The 15,028-nt window shown below is 40.0% G+C and overlaps 1 protein-coding gene across 4 annotated transcripts in view; it reads left to right on the forward strand.

Annotated features, from left to right (window-relative positions):
- PH4alphaEFB (prolyl 4-hydroxylase subunit alpha-1) overlaps positions 1-15,028 on the forward strand; it is a 361,076-nt gene that overhangs the window by 96,158 nt on the left and 249,890 nt on the right. For 2 of the 4 annotated variants that reach the window (XM_068225503.1, XM_068225504.1), the window contains exon 1: positions 266-437. The exons of 1 other annotated variant lie outside the window; for it this stretch is intronic. The gene's annotated coding sequence lies outside the window, so the exon portion shown is untranslated. Of the gene's footprint in view, positions 1-265; positions 438-15,028 lie in introns of those variants that run through there. One more of the 4 variants, XM_068225502.1, reaches the window with a different exon arrangement.

Below are 15,028 nucleotides of genomic sequence, written 5' to 3' on the forward strand. Positions count from 1 at the left end.
TCTCAAACGCCCTTCATGAATGTCGGCTACGTCCATGCTGCGCTCTACAGTACAATCATTTCCAGAGGAAGTCGCTTATCTTTTTCCGACGCTGTGTTCATGTTCACTTAAGATCTCTCGCAGTGAATCAGTGCCTCAGATACATCATTTATTTATTTATTTATTCTACCGCGGTGTAATCCCCCTTTAAGTAGAGAGTATATTGGGCACACGTGGCAAGTAGGAAAGCCCACCTCTGTGTCAGTGCTGGGCGGAGGACTGGCTTGTGGTGGGTGTCTTGTGTTACCTGTGCCAGCTAGCCAGTACCTGGCAGCAGCTTTCTCAGTACCTGTTCGGCTCTCGTCCGACTCGGTCGTGTGTGCGGTCCGGGTTGTTCATTTGCCGAAGTGTTAACTCGTTTCTTCAAGCCGCTGTTGTTGCGTCTGCAGTACTAACAGGTGTGATATTTTGGATTTTATTTGGAATAATCTCCGTTCTTTTGCACGCTTTTGTCAGTGTCTAAATGCGTGTTGAAGATAAAACATGTGTTCGTTGAAAGAAAATTAAATCATTTTATTGCAATACTGTTGTGTAACTGTAAAATGATTAAAAAGGTGTGGACATAAATTTGGGCATTGTCACCGGCAATGTACTAATATTTATTAATATTTAATCATTTTCAGTCTGAAGAGATACAAATTTGGTCTCCATCTGTGTATATTTTACTTATAACTTAAGAATAGCTTCCCTACGTATATAAGCTGTCCAACGTAGCTAATGCCAAATGAACACAGCATTGGAGTTGTGTTTATCCTTAAATTTAGTATTGTCATAAGAACTTGTTCAGAACCCCTTGGACTTGGAGACTTACGTAATGACTTTTCCTAGTTAGGGCTAACATTGACGTAAGTATCCTAACATTTTTAGTCTTCGTATTAACATTTACCTGGAGTGAACATGTAGGAAACACGAATATTATAACCTATCTATGTAGATGCACATCGTATAAAATTGAGCTACTGGAATTGTTGGACTTGAATCGTTGTTCCCCTAGTCTTCGTGCATTTGATTATTCGTGCTATCGCCTTTAGCTATATGCCAGGTGAAACACAGTTTGGATTTACACACTGTTAACCCTCAAGCACACGCGCCAGATCTTAGGACGCAGACACACGCGTGGGGGTGCTTTCCGCCCCACATATCATTGTATTGTAAAATATGAATTACTGTATTAATTGGAGATTTTAAGGTGGATTATGTAAGAATGACTCTTTCTGCGGGGATCCAGCCAGAAAGGTACAAGAGCGGGGAGAGCACAGAAAAGTTATTTGTACATTTCACTAAGAAATAAAATGACCTGGGGTGGATTCCGCCCCATACGCGTATGTTTGAGGGTTAAAGATGTTAAACAGACATTGAAGTTTTATATTTATATGTGTAACCGGAGTATTGAAGAAATACTTCGATTAGGAGGTAAACTTACATCAACTGCCATTCCTGTCACGATTGCCTTTACTGTAGAAAATTGCAATCTGAGTTTGGATTCATGGAGATTATATGACCTGGCACCTTATCTTCAGCACTGCCGTAGACACGAGTTCTGTCGATGTCAAAGGAAAACAGGAACGTAAATATCATGAAAGATGTAGAATATAATATGTACAATCAGCGCATTCTCACAAACTTAAATATTGAATTACATCTTATTTTTTAATTAAATTTCAAGCTCATTTTCGCCTTTGGACTACAGAGAGATTTTATTCACATACCGACCTCTGCAGGCACACTTTTGGAAGTGATGTTCGATCAAATGGACATCTTCTGATTCCTCAAATCACGTTTCATTCTGTGGTTAATAACGTATTCTTGTTTCAGGTTCCATGTCTTATTTTTATTGATTAATTACTGTATTTTAAACCTACTGGGAAATTTTATTGTCACTGCTAGCAAGTCGATGTTGAAAAGCATGGATTTCATATATTATTATTATTATTATTATTATTATTATTATTATTATTATTATTATTATTATTATTATTATTACACTATAATTATCGTTACCTCATGAAAGGAACTTCAAAAATCTTCGACAAAGTCCCGATTACTGTGTGTGTAATCTGTATAGCGTTGCTGTCTGTACTGGCAATCAAGGGCTCTCAATTTGGGAGCATGGGTTGGCCATCATAGGACCTCTCTTTCACTTACTTTGGCCAGCTCCTCACTTTTCATTTTTCATGGCCGATCTTGTTTGGTCAATTCTCGTTTCATCGGCGGTATTAGTTTTACGAGACCCTAGCTGTATATCATTTCTACGCCTTTCGTGGCCTTTCCATTTCTTTTGCCGATACCTGCATTCTTCGAAGAGTCGAGACTCTCTCTCTCTCTCTCTCTCTCTTTATATATATCCGACTAGAGTTTTAAGCGCCGGGCGTAGGGGTTCAGGCTGTTAAGCGTTGGCTTGCTGAGCCGAAGTCGACGGATTCGACCCCAGCTCAGTTGGGTTGTATTTCAGGGTACTCTAGTACGTCAGGCTCGTGTCGGAATATATATTTGCTAGTTGCTTTACGTCGCACCGACACAGATAGGTCTTATGGCGACGATGGGATAGGAAAGGCCTAGGAATGGGAAGGAAGCGGCCGTGGCCTTAATTAAGGCACAGCTCCAGCATTTGCCTGGTGTGAAAATGGGAAACCACGGAAAACCATCTTCAGGACTGCCGACAGTGTGGTTCGAACCCACTATCTCCCGGATGCGAGCTCACAGCTGCGCGCTCCTAACCGCACAGCCAACTCGCCCGGTCGGTATATTTACTTGCACGTAAAAGAATTCCTGTGGGATGTATTTTCCGGTACTTAGGCGTCTTCTAAACTGTTAAAGTAGTTAGTAGAACATTAAACCAATATTATTATTTAATGTAGCGTAACTTATCACCCAAGATAAGGAGTGAGAGCAATTCCCCCATTCCCGACTGAAACAAAAAGTGGTATTTCAGTGTCACTGACCACTGCTAGTACAGTACATACATATAATAAGAGTTTTGTCTGGGCATTGCTCAGAATTTAAAAAGGATGGCATTTCTGTATCAGTCGTGTCCACAGTAACAAGGAAATGCACTTTTTAATTTTCCGTAATTTCTGTCTGTCTGTCTGTCTGTCTGTCTGTCTGTCTGTCTGTCTGTCTGTCTGTCTGTCTGTATGTATGTATGTATATACACGCATCACGAGAAAACGGCTGAAGAGAATTTAATGAAAACTGGTATGCAAAGTCGGGGAATAAGTAGCTACAATCTAGGTCATAAATAATTTTATTCACGCTGAGTCAAATGGTAGTTTAGGGGAAGGCCTCAAATTTAATTTTCAAATATTTATGTTATTAGTAGTCTATCATAATCAAAGTCGGTATGCAAAGTCGGTGAATAAGTAACTATAATCTAGGCCATAAATAATTGTATTCACGCTGATTGAAATGGTAGTTTAGGGGAGGGCCTAAACTTTAATTCTCAAAAATGTATGTTATTAGTGGTCGTATCTTAATGAAAATCGGTATGCAACGTAGGGAAATAGGTCGCTATAATCTAGATCATAAATACTTTTATTCATGCTGAGCGAAATGGTACTTTAGGGGAAGGCCTATAATTTAATTCTTAAATATTTATGTTATTAGTGTTCATATCTTAATACAAATCAGTATGCAAAGTCGGGGAATAAGTCACTATAATCTAGGCCATAGATAATTTTATTCACGCTGATTGAAATGGTATTTTAGGGGAAGGCCTAAATTTTAATTCTCAGATATTTATGTTATTAGTTATCTTAATGAAAATCGGCAGGCAAAGTCGGAGAATAAGTCGCTATAATTTAGGCTATAAATAATTGTATTCACGGTGAGAAAAATGTAGTGTAGAGGAAGGCCTAAAATTTAATTCTCAAATATTTATGTTATTAGTGGTTGTATCGATAAATACTACACAACTAAAGTTATATAGTATTAAATTTACGATCATTTATGTCTTATACATTGTTACGGTACCGGCTATTATCACAGAGATATTCATGAGTTTGGATTTTTGTTACTAAGTCCATATCAGCGCCGAGTCATGAGAAAATGGGTAAACAGAATTTAACGAAAATCGTTATGTAAAGTCGGAGAATAAGGAACTACAGTCTACGCTATAAATAATTTTATAATAGCCCTAATATCACAGAGTCGACAGAAAACTAAATGTGAAGGCCTACAATACAGAAAGCTTATAAAATTGATCAACAATAACATTACATTGACCATTGTTTGTTGTGATGTGTTTTGTGTCTTCTGTTGCCACTCATCTCCGATAGATAGGATTACTGCTGCGTACCGATTATTTTTTAATTTCCCTTACGTTGCACCGAACGATCGTGACGATGGGATAGGAAAGGGCTAGGAGTTTGAAGGAAGTGGCCTTGGCCTTAATTAAGGTACAGCCCCAGCATTTGCCTGGTGTGAAAATGGGGAAAACACGGAAAACCATTTTCAGTGCTGCCAACAGTGGGGTTCGAATCCACTATCTCCGGGATGCAAGCTCACAGCTGCGCGCCCCTAACCTCACGGCCAACTCTCCCGGTCGTACAGAGTGTAACAGCCTGCCTGAACATTGGCGGGAAGTAGCTGGGGAGTTAGGTAATTTTCTTATTTAGCATGCCATTTCTCTGGTTCATAAATTTTCTGATATTACCGGTACTGGTATGAACACGCTGGTTCATCATAGCATTCGAGCTATTCAATCCCTACTCTGAGGCACTGATTGCAATGAGCAGTTTGCATATAACGGAATAATGGCAGAGAAATGTTCACGGCTGTCTGCGGCCTGGTCCTTCCAGCTCTGGAACTTTGGACTGTTAGATCGGCACCGTACTACTGATCGTTGAAAGTGACAAAATGTGTGGTTTTTCATTTGATCGAGTGTTTTATGTGATAACATTACTTTTAACCGCTACATTCCCACTTACGATTTTGTAATGACCTAAGTTGACTTCAGTTAGGAAAAACCACGAAGTCTGTCTTTCTGAGAATCCCGTAGCGAAGCACGGGTACATCAGCTAGTCTCTCATATAATCACAGTTACACGTACTACTCGAGATATCAATAACGAAGGTTGTAAGAGATTTCTTACTTTATAACACGTGGTTGATAACCAAAGATGTATGGAGGCTTACTATGAATGACCTGCACGAGTTTTGAATTAGCTTTGCTTTACAACTGATATTGTTCATAACAAACACTCATTTTAATCTATTACTTAAATAATAATTTTGTATCATGGTTTGTTGTTATTTCTGATTAGGTATGTTAAAGTCGAAAGTGGTTCTGTTAAGTTTGTGTCGATTTGTTTGTTTGTTACGACGTCACGAGAGAACGGCTGAACAGAATTTCTCTTAACTTGGTATTTAAATTCAGATATAGCCAGGTGGTGTACTAGGCTATATATTATTAGAATAGTATATAGTGAGGAAGCAGTATTAGGTGGGGGAGACGGGAATGGTCACATTTTTTCGTTAATATTAGTTATATCGAAAAAATGTGCGGAATAAAAGTTTTGCTGAATATAATTTATTTTATGTTTCATGTATTTTAACCGATAAATGTTCGTGATTGTTAAATCGTCCACAAATTTTCAAATATCTCCGGAAATATTAGTTTTATGTAAAAGGTGCACATATAAATTCTATAGGAAATCTAATTTTCACTCCGTTATACCTGACGCATTTTTATCGAGCGATCTGTAATGATGGAGATACTCACAAATTACAATCTTATTGCAAAGTCCATCAACAGCGGGTATGGCTGACGAAGAAATATTGTACTGCGATGGTAATAGTCGTGATATTTTAATAAGCTTCAAAACCGCGTGACCACTAGCGTGGTCTAATCTTGAATAGCCCCTTTTGTTGTGGAAGATAATGAAAATGACTTTTAAAATGGGAAGAAAGTCGTGAGGGAACGATCACTCGAATGAGGAGGGGTGGGAACTTCCTAGGCGACCGTGGCTATAATTAAGGTACAGCCCACCATTTGCCTGGTGCAAACGTATGAATCCACAGAAAATAATATTCAGGGCTGGCCGACAGTGAGGTTCGAACCCACCGTCGCCCGAATTCAAGATTGCAGTTACATTACCTAAACCGCGTAGCCAACTCGCTCAGTATCTCTCTCTCTCTCTCTCTCTCTCTCTCTCTCTCTCTCTCTCTCTTCGTGTTGATTTTGTTTCTCAAGTAATGATTATCATATTTGTTTAACTGGCAGTAATTGTAAACGGGAGAGGTCGTGCAGAGTAATGATTTATTGATTCTTAGAAGTACGATGTTTGAGGCGTTTTGTAGGTCGGAAGACTAGTGCGATTGCGGTGAAATTAATTTTATAAATAGCGTAGAGATTTGCTCTTTAATACTGGAAATGTAAATGCCAATTTGTCCCTTATTTCACTTTTAGCCGGGTGATCTGTATATATGATGGGTGATACGTTCCTCACATTTGAAAGTTCCGCATGTAACATCCACACACTCTATAAAGTAGGCATGTGCTTCGGAATGTTGGTTACAAACAAGAACAGTAACATGATCTCTTATGAAGAACATCAACTGCACAAATTCTGTACGTTTTGGAACAACTAGATCATCAGCCCCGTCTACGTAGTGTGTGTGAAGTTTCTTTATGGCTGTGTATATCTGTAGTTAACTGACGCTACGATTAGGAATGAAATTTTGTTACCTGAGGCAGCATGCTTCGTATTCCAGTCCATCTTAAATTAGGTCTAGTTGCAGAATCAGGAATAGAAACTGGACCAGCCCAACGAGTCCCACAATGCTAATGCCTACAGTAGACTAAGGCGATATACACTCTGTTATAGTGTTTATTGTAGTGTCCGTGGAATGAATATGAGATGCTTGAATTTATAATGAGATCACATTCACATCATATTACGGTAAGGAAGAAGGGATTTATTCTGAGTGGAGAACTGGTAGTCATATTTAATGGTCTTGTTTTTGTTGTTGTCGTTGCTTTTTTTTTTAAGAAACCATTTGATCTTAGAAATTTCAATACATTTGTGAAGGAATTGTGACATTGTGACGGGCTGTCTATACGCGCGTGGTCCGGCTCCATGGCTAAATGGTTAGCTTGCTGGCCTTTGGTCACAGGGGTCCCGGGTTCGATTACCGACAGGGTCGGGAATTTTAACCATCATTGGTTAATTTCGCTGGCACGGGGGTTGGTTGTATCTGTCGTCTTCATTATCATTTCATCCTCATCACGACGCGTAGGTCGCCTACGGGCGTAACATCAAAAGACGCACCTGGCGAGCCGAACTTGTCCTCGGACACTCCTGGCACTAAGCCATACGCCATTTCATTGTACACGCGTGACCAATGAAGAAAATCAGTATTTTCATAGTTACATGGAATTAAACATGACTGGCAGTGGTCAAAATAGACTCCAATTGTACACCTGATCAGCCTGCAGTCTTACCTTGTAAAGAGACTGCCCTCTAGGACCTACTCGTAAAATAGACAAACAAAACTATGGCACATTCAGCGATTGAATGGTTGTGGCCTGCCAAGACGACTACTGTCCTACCGGACGGACGGTCTATATATATTGGACTAGCAAGATACCCGTGCTTCGCTACGGTATTATAATGAAATTTATAATTGAATGCTTAACGTTTTATATATAATCCGCCGGAATTCGCGATCTAACTCGTTTTCTGAGAGAATCCGCCAAAATTCTTAATCTGACTCGTTTTCTGAGAGATTACGGCAAAGTTCCTCCCATTTTTCAATCTTTCTTTCCAGCAATCTATTTCGTACTTCCCGGGCTAGGTCCAGGGATTCCACCCGGCCAGTTGGGTCCCTAAATCTTTGCCATCTTTTCCTATAAGCATTTTAATATGGATGGAATCCTTGAGGAGATCCGGCGTGGTGTCGTCTTGGTTGCCTTGGCGATACTGAACCCGCGGCCGGACTGCATTCGTAGTCATTACCCGTCCAGGACCCGTTTCTAGCGCGCTCCGCACATTTGGACGACGGTCCTGAACATTATTATTATTATTATTATTATTATTATTATTATTATTATTATTATTATTATTATTATTATTATTATTATTATTATTATTATTATTATTAGATATTCTGGACCCCACAGCAAGATGCAAGACCACTACTTGGCGGTAAATTACATCTGCTACCATTGTCATTTTTGACAATGTGACCAACACCATTGTCGCGCGTAGGCAAGTGTGCGGGATTTCTGGCGATACGAATGACATACTTCCGTGCATTATTGACCTTATTATAGAGGTGAACAATTTGACGGTCAATCTCATTCCTATCGTTTATTTCAAATGTGTTTACATTTTTATTTATATTCCAGGAGAATCTACTGTAATCTAAGAACGTTCTCCGAAGGAAAATATGGCTGTTGAAAACGAACCCCAGAAAAGCTTAAAAATGATCGGTTTATGCTCAGAATAAGTACATCGAAAATCTACAGCCTGTTTCCAGTCATTCGCCAGGGTCAGGAATGGAATGAATAAAACCCCCTTCTAGCGGCGACAATAGGAATTATGCCGGCTGCCGAAGTACTCCTCTGGGGCAATGATCGATGAATGACAAATGAAATGAAATATTGGACAGTGTTGCTGGAATGAATGATGTCAGGGAAAACCGGAGTATCCGGAGAAAACCCTGTCCAGCCTCCGTTTTGTCCAGCAAGAATGTCACATGGAGTGACCGGGATTTGAACCACGGAACCCAGCTGTGAGAGGCCGGCGCGCTGCCGCCTGAGTAACGGAGGCTCCTTATAAGTACATTATGAACAGTAAAATCAATTGGTCTCACCTCCTTTTACACCCCACCGCCGTTAAGTATATTTACCCCCCTCCCCCCAAAAAATTAAAAGAAGGCGTGTTTCTTTATGTTTAAAGGAGATTCCAAACACCAATGTTCACGGCTATTACCTTCAGTTTTGAGATATAAGTATCGCCATAAAAATAATGAACTTCTTCCCTTCCTTTCACACTCCTCCCGCCCCCCCCCCCCCCAAGTGAATATTTCGGCAAAAAATACTTGTTTCTTTAATAGTAAAGAGTCTTCTAAATACCAATTATCACGACTCTAACATCTTCAGTTTTTGATTTATGTGTCCTCATGAAAGGAATTCAACTCCTTTTCACTCCCGTCTCCCAAGATGGTTTCCCTCTCAAAACGCGTTTTTCTTTGTTTTTAAAGGAGGTCCAAGTACCAATTTTCACGTCTGTAACAACTTTAGTTTTATTAGATGTAAGTATTCTCATACAAATAAGTCAATTAATTATTCAATTCTTCACCCCCCCCCCCTCCACCCCTTCACTGGATTTTCCGAGAATACATCTTTCTTTACTTTTGAAGCAGATTCCAAATATAAAAATTCACGTCTGTAACGTCTTCATTTTTGAGATATCATTTGCCTAATTAAAAGAATTCAACACCATTTTCAGTCACTTTTACCGCCCACCCCCCTTCACCCAAGTGATAATTCCGAAAACTAAAAATACACGTTTGTTATTTTTAATAGAGATAAGGAATACCATTTTTCACTTCTGTAACTTGTTAAGTTTTTTTTTTTTTTTGAGATATACTGTAGAAATTCTCATTTTGAAATTTCACCCCTTTTTAGTTCCCATTTAGTGGAGTTTCAAAAAACAAATCACCTATGTTTCTTGACATTTACAGGAGATTCCAAATACCCACTCTTTACGTCTGTAATATTTTGCGTTTCTCAGATATTCTGTAGATATAGTCTTTCAAAAAATTCACCCCACTTTGTCACTCCTGTTTAACCGCCATTACTTGGGTTTTCCAAAAAAATACGTGTTTCTTTATTTTTAAAGGAGATCCCATATACAAATTTTCAGTTCTGTAATATCTTCAGTTTCTGAAATATATGTATCCTCATTAAAGGCATTCAACCCATTATTCACCCTTCCTATTGAGATTTTCCGAAAACAAAAAAATACGTGTTCCTTAATTTTAAATGGAGATTCTAAATATCAATTTTTACATCTATAAACTTTAAAAGTTTTGAGATATAGATACACTCGTTTTAAAAATCACTCCCTTTTCGCCCCCCATTAATTGGATTTTCCAAAAACAAAAAAATAATGGTTTCTTTATTTTTAAAGGAGATTCCAAACACCAATTTTCAGGTCTGTAATATCTTCAGGTTCTGAAATATAAGTAGCCTCATTAAAGGCATTCAACCCATTTTCACCCCTTCCTATTGGGATTTTCCGAAAACGAAAAATTACGTGTTTCTTTATTTTTAAAGGAGATTCTAAATACCAAATTTACATCTATAAACTTTAAAAGTTTTGAGATATGGATACACTCATTTTAAAATATTCACCCGCCTTTTCACCCCCCATTATTTGGATTTTCCAAAAACGGAAAAATACCTGTTTCTTTATTTTTAAAGGAGATCCCAAACACCAATTTTCAGGTCTATAATATCTTCAGTTTCTGAGATATAAGTATCCTCATTAAATGTTTTCAACCACTTTTTCACCCCTTTTCACCCCTCCTATTGGGATTTTCCGAAAACAAAAAATACATGTTTCTTTATTTTTAATGAAGATTCTAAATACCAATTTTTACATCTGTAAAGTTTAAAAGTTTTGAGATATAGATGCACTCATTTTAAAAATTCACCCCCCTCTTCACCCTCCCATTAATTGGAATTTCCCCCCCCCAAAAAAATAGGTGTTCCTTTATTTTTAAAAGAGATCAAAATTGCCAATTTTCAGGTCTGTAACATTTTCCGTTTCTGAAATATAAGTACCGGTATCCTGATTGAAGGCATTCAACCCATTGTTAACCCCTTTTCATCCCTTCTGTTGTGATTTTCTGAAAACACAAAAACACGTGTTTCCTTATTTTTAAAGAAGATTCTAAATACCATTTTTTTACATCTGTAAACTTTTAAAGTTTTGAGATATAGCTACATTCATTTTAAAATTTCACCCCCCCCCCCTTTTCAACCCCTTAGCGACGGAATATCAAAAAATCCTCTGTTAGCGAGCACCTACATCTTAATATGAATCTATCCCCAAAATTTCATTTCTTTATGTCCAGTAGTTTTGGCTCGGCGATGATGAATCAGTCAGTCAGTCAGTCAGTCAGTCAGTCAGTCAGTCAGTCAGTCAGTCAGTCAGTCAGTCAGGACAAGTTATTTTATATATATAGATTGTCGCTTGATGAGCGGAACAATATCCTCAGCTATATTAAGTTTCATGACTGCTACCTCTCATATTAGGCACTTCCTAATTAGGAATCTATTACGAGGATGAACATCAGAAGGAACCGAGGATCGAAGCCGGGCAGAGGCATGCTGGCTATCCTTACGCCAGTACGCTAAATACCTCTTTGTAAGGCAAGATCAGAATACAAATGTATGCTTTGTGATATATCTATTTGGATCATTTTAGTTAGTAAGAAAATGATGACAGTCAAAAACTGTACTACAAAGTGGTAGAGTAGTATCATATAATCAGATGGTACAGATCAGATCAGATAGTATAAAAATGTTATTTTATTTTCACAAATTCACTGCGAAATTTGTCTGAAGCAGGGTTCCTCATTCATATGCAAGCGCTGAACGGCTGCCAAATGCGCAACACATCTCTTTCGTGTAGTGCAGCATAGGTATATGACCCTGACGAAAGTTGCTTCTTGGAATCGTCGCTTGTCCGATTTGCTCTGCCGAGCTCAATTGGTCTCGACTCCTGCAAAGATTTGCATACTTCTCCATCAGCATCTTATCCCGCCGACAGGCATCCATTCAATTTTATCTCATCTTCCAAATAAATTGCTGATCTCACCTCCAGTGTGCCTCACTTGTACCGATTAATTACAATGAACTCCCGACAATACGCACCCGCTTGTGCGTTATCCCGTGTTATGCGCCCCGGAAAGAAGTTATTCTTGGACACCAGATTTAAGGTGGTTTAAATAAATCCAATACAGCGGAAATCTCCATCCGTCAGGATTACTTCACCACCGAATATTATCTTGAGGCAAATTGAAGTGATCATGTTGCTCATAGCAGATCGTGGGACTATTTCCGACTTTTTCGTGAGTGTCTTCATAAAGCTGGGCATCCCTAACAATACTTTCAAAGACGTGACACGGTGATAAAAGGGTCCGTCGCCGTTCTATACCATCGCATCTAAATTCTTCTCAGGATTGATATCTACGTGTTGTCTCTTTGATTCTCCTTTTCTGCTTTTTAAAATGTATTTATTCGAGTATCTCTTGTATCTAAATGATTGATGTTGTCATGGTATTTCCATGTGAATTTATGTAAAAATTGAACAGTATTGTATTTGAAACATTGCCATGCAGTCTTTAAGATAAGGAAGCAGTTCAAACAAAAATTCTTCGGTTGCTGGCGTCCGGCGACTACGGCGAAGGAGGAATATAGACTCCATTTTGAAGTACAGAAAAAGCAATATAAATGTTATGATCATAAACGATTTAAATTAATGATCCGCTTGTTGGTAAAAGATTGCAATAAGATAAGGACAACTAGGGAAACAAAAGGTATGGTGTTTAATTGATATATAGGCTGCAAGAATAAAGGTCAAAGAGAAAAAGAAGACGAGAATCGCTGTTTCTTGCGTAGAGGAACAGTGGGAAAGACAAATATGCTTAAAGCTGCAATAGAGAAACAATCCCCACAAAAGTAAAATAAACGAAGAGCACTGATGTAAATAAAGAAGGAAAGGATGAAAGTTTATCTTACAATATATAACACAATTAAACATTTAGGACTAAAAGATGATGGTAAAGTGCAAAATGGGTATAAAAGACAGATCTAATTATGTATAATGTATCCATACGAAATCCGTTTATGTAGCAATTCGCACAAATAATTGTAATAAGGATTATTATAAAATTCATATACCACAACGATTTGGATTATAACAAACTAATTCTCTGTCGTCAGATTCTGGTGGTCCGAAACTACGAGAGGGGGGGGGGATCATCTGTTCTCTTTAGCTGTTGGTCGCCTTCAATTGTGAAAACAATCATAATAGATATCTTTCTTTCTTGATCCGTTTACCGTTCAGGGTTAGTTTCTCCCTCGGACTCAGCGAGGGATCCTGCCTCAAGGGCAGTGTCCAGGAGCGTGACACTTTGGGTCGGGGAGATAAAACTGGGAAAGAGGACCATTACCTCACCCAGGTGGCCTCACCTGCTATGCTGAAAATGGACCTTGTGGGGGATGGAAAGATTGGAAGGGATAGACAAGGAAGAGGGAAGGAAGCGGCCGTGGCCTTAAGTTAGGTACCGTCCCGGCATTTGCCAGGATGAGAAGTGGGAAACCACGGAAAACCACTTCGAGGATGGCTGAGGTGGGAATCGAACCTTCCTCTACTCAATTCACCACCTGAGGCTGAGTCGACCCCGTCCCATCCTTCGTGACACTTATCAAATTTCGTGGCAGAACCGGAAATCGAACTCGGGGGTGGCAGCTAATCACACTATAATAGATATACCATAGGCTATTGTTTGCTTTCATACACAGCATATGGACACATAGAAAGACTGCCACAACTTAACACACACACCTGGAGCTAAGAAAATTCGAAGCGTTCCAAAACACGCCTATTTGAATGAAAGATCAGTGGTGGAGGACTCGATTACTTGGCACATGCTTGAGAACACACACTATATAGTATATGATAGATAGATAGATAGATAGATAGATAGATAGATAGATAGATAGATAGATAGATAGATAGATAGATAGATGTAGGGTCTAATAAAATACACTGCCTGACAAAAAAGGTTAAGCATCCAGAAGAAGTGGCTGAAAGTGACTGAAACTACATATTCTGAGTGACCATATGCCTTCATTGAACTGATTACAATATGGGACGAAAGAGACAAGGCCGTTGGCAGTTACAGATGGAATGTTGGTGCCAGGTCAGTAGAGTGTCGCACCCCGTCTGGCCGCAGTGTATGCCCTTATGCGGTTCGGAATGGTGTCAAACAACCTTTGGATCCTCTCCTGAGGCAATTTCGTCCACAGTTGTTGGTTGCAGGTTGGTATTGGGACGGAGTCCCCTTCCAGTGTCATCCCACACGTGTTCAATGATGGAGAGATCCGGGGATTTTGCTGGCCACGGGAGGACCTCAACATGCTCTAAGCAGTCCATAGACACACGTGCAGTATGTGGACGTGCATTATCTTGTTGGAACACTGTCCCAGGGTGCTGTGCCATAAGGGGTAGGACGTGTGGTCGCAGAATATCTGTGACTTGTCGCTGTGCCGTCAAAGTCTGCCGAAGCACTATTAGAGGTGACCTGAACCCATATCCGATGGCTCCCCACACCATGATGCCAGGGATTACACCTGTGTGTCTTTCCACAATATGTGCAGGATCTGCTCTCTGCCGTCGACGCCGCCAAACCCATACACGATGGTCATCAGAGGTTATGGAGAAGCGGGACTCATCACTGAACATGATGCGATGCCAGTCGTCCTCTGTCCGTGCCTCCCTGGCAAGGCACCACTCCAAACGCAGGCATTTGTGCCCTGGTGTCAATGGCAACCGACGCATGGGGTGGTAGGACTCCAATCCGGCGGATGCGAGTCGTCGAAACACTGTACGGGAACTCACAGGATGTTGTAGAGTTTCCAATACATGTTCGCGGATGGCGGCTGCCGAAGTTATGGGATCCCGCAATACTTGGCGCACCATACGGTGGTCCTCTCTCGGGGTGGTGTTTCTTGGTCGACCCGAACCTGTACGACGTGATTGAGTGTTCTCTTGTACCCTTTGAGTCCAACATCGAGCCACTGAAATGAAATGTCGTATGGTTTTTAGTGCCGGGATATCCCAGGACGGGTTCGGCTCGCCAGGTGCAGGTCTTTCTATTTGACTCCCGTTGGCGACCTGCCCGTTAAGGTTAAAATCCCCGTCCCGGCCGGGAATCGAACCCGGGACCCACTGAACCGAAGGCCAGTACGC

Source organism: Anabrus simplex, chromosome 1, assembly GCF_040414725.1.
Source record: "Anabrus simplex isolate iqAnaSimp1 chromosome 1, ASM4041472v1, whole genome shotgun sequence".
NCBI classification, from domain to species: domain Eukaryota; kingdom Metazoa; phylum Arthropoda; class Insecta; order Orthoptera; family Tettigoniidae; genus Anabrus; species Anabrus simplex.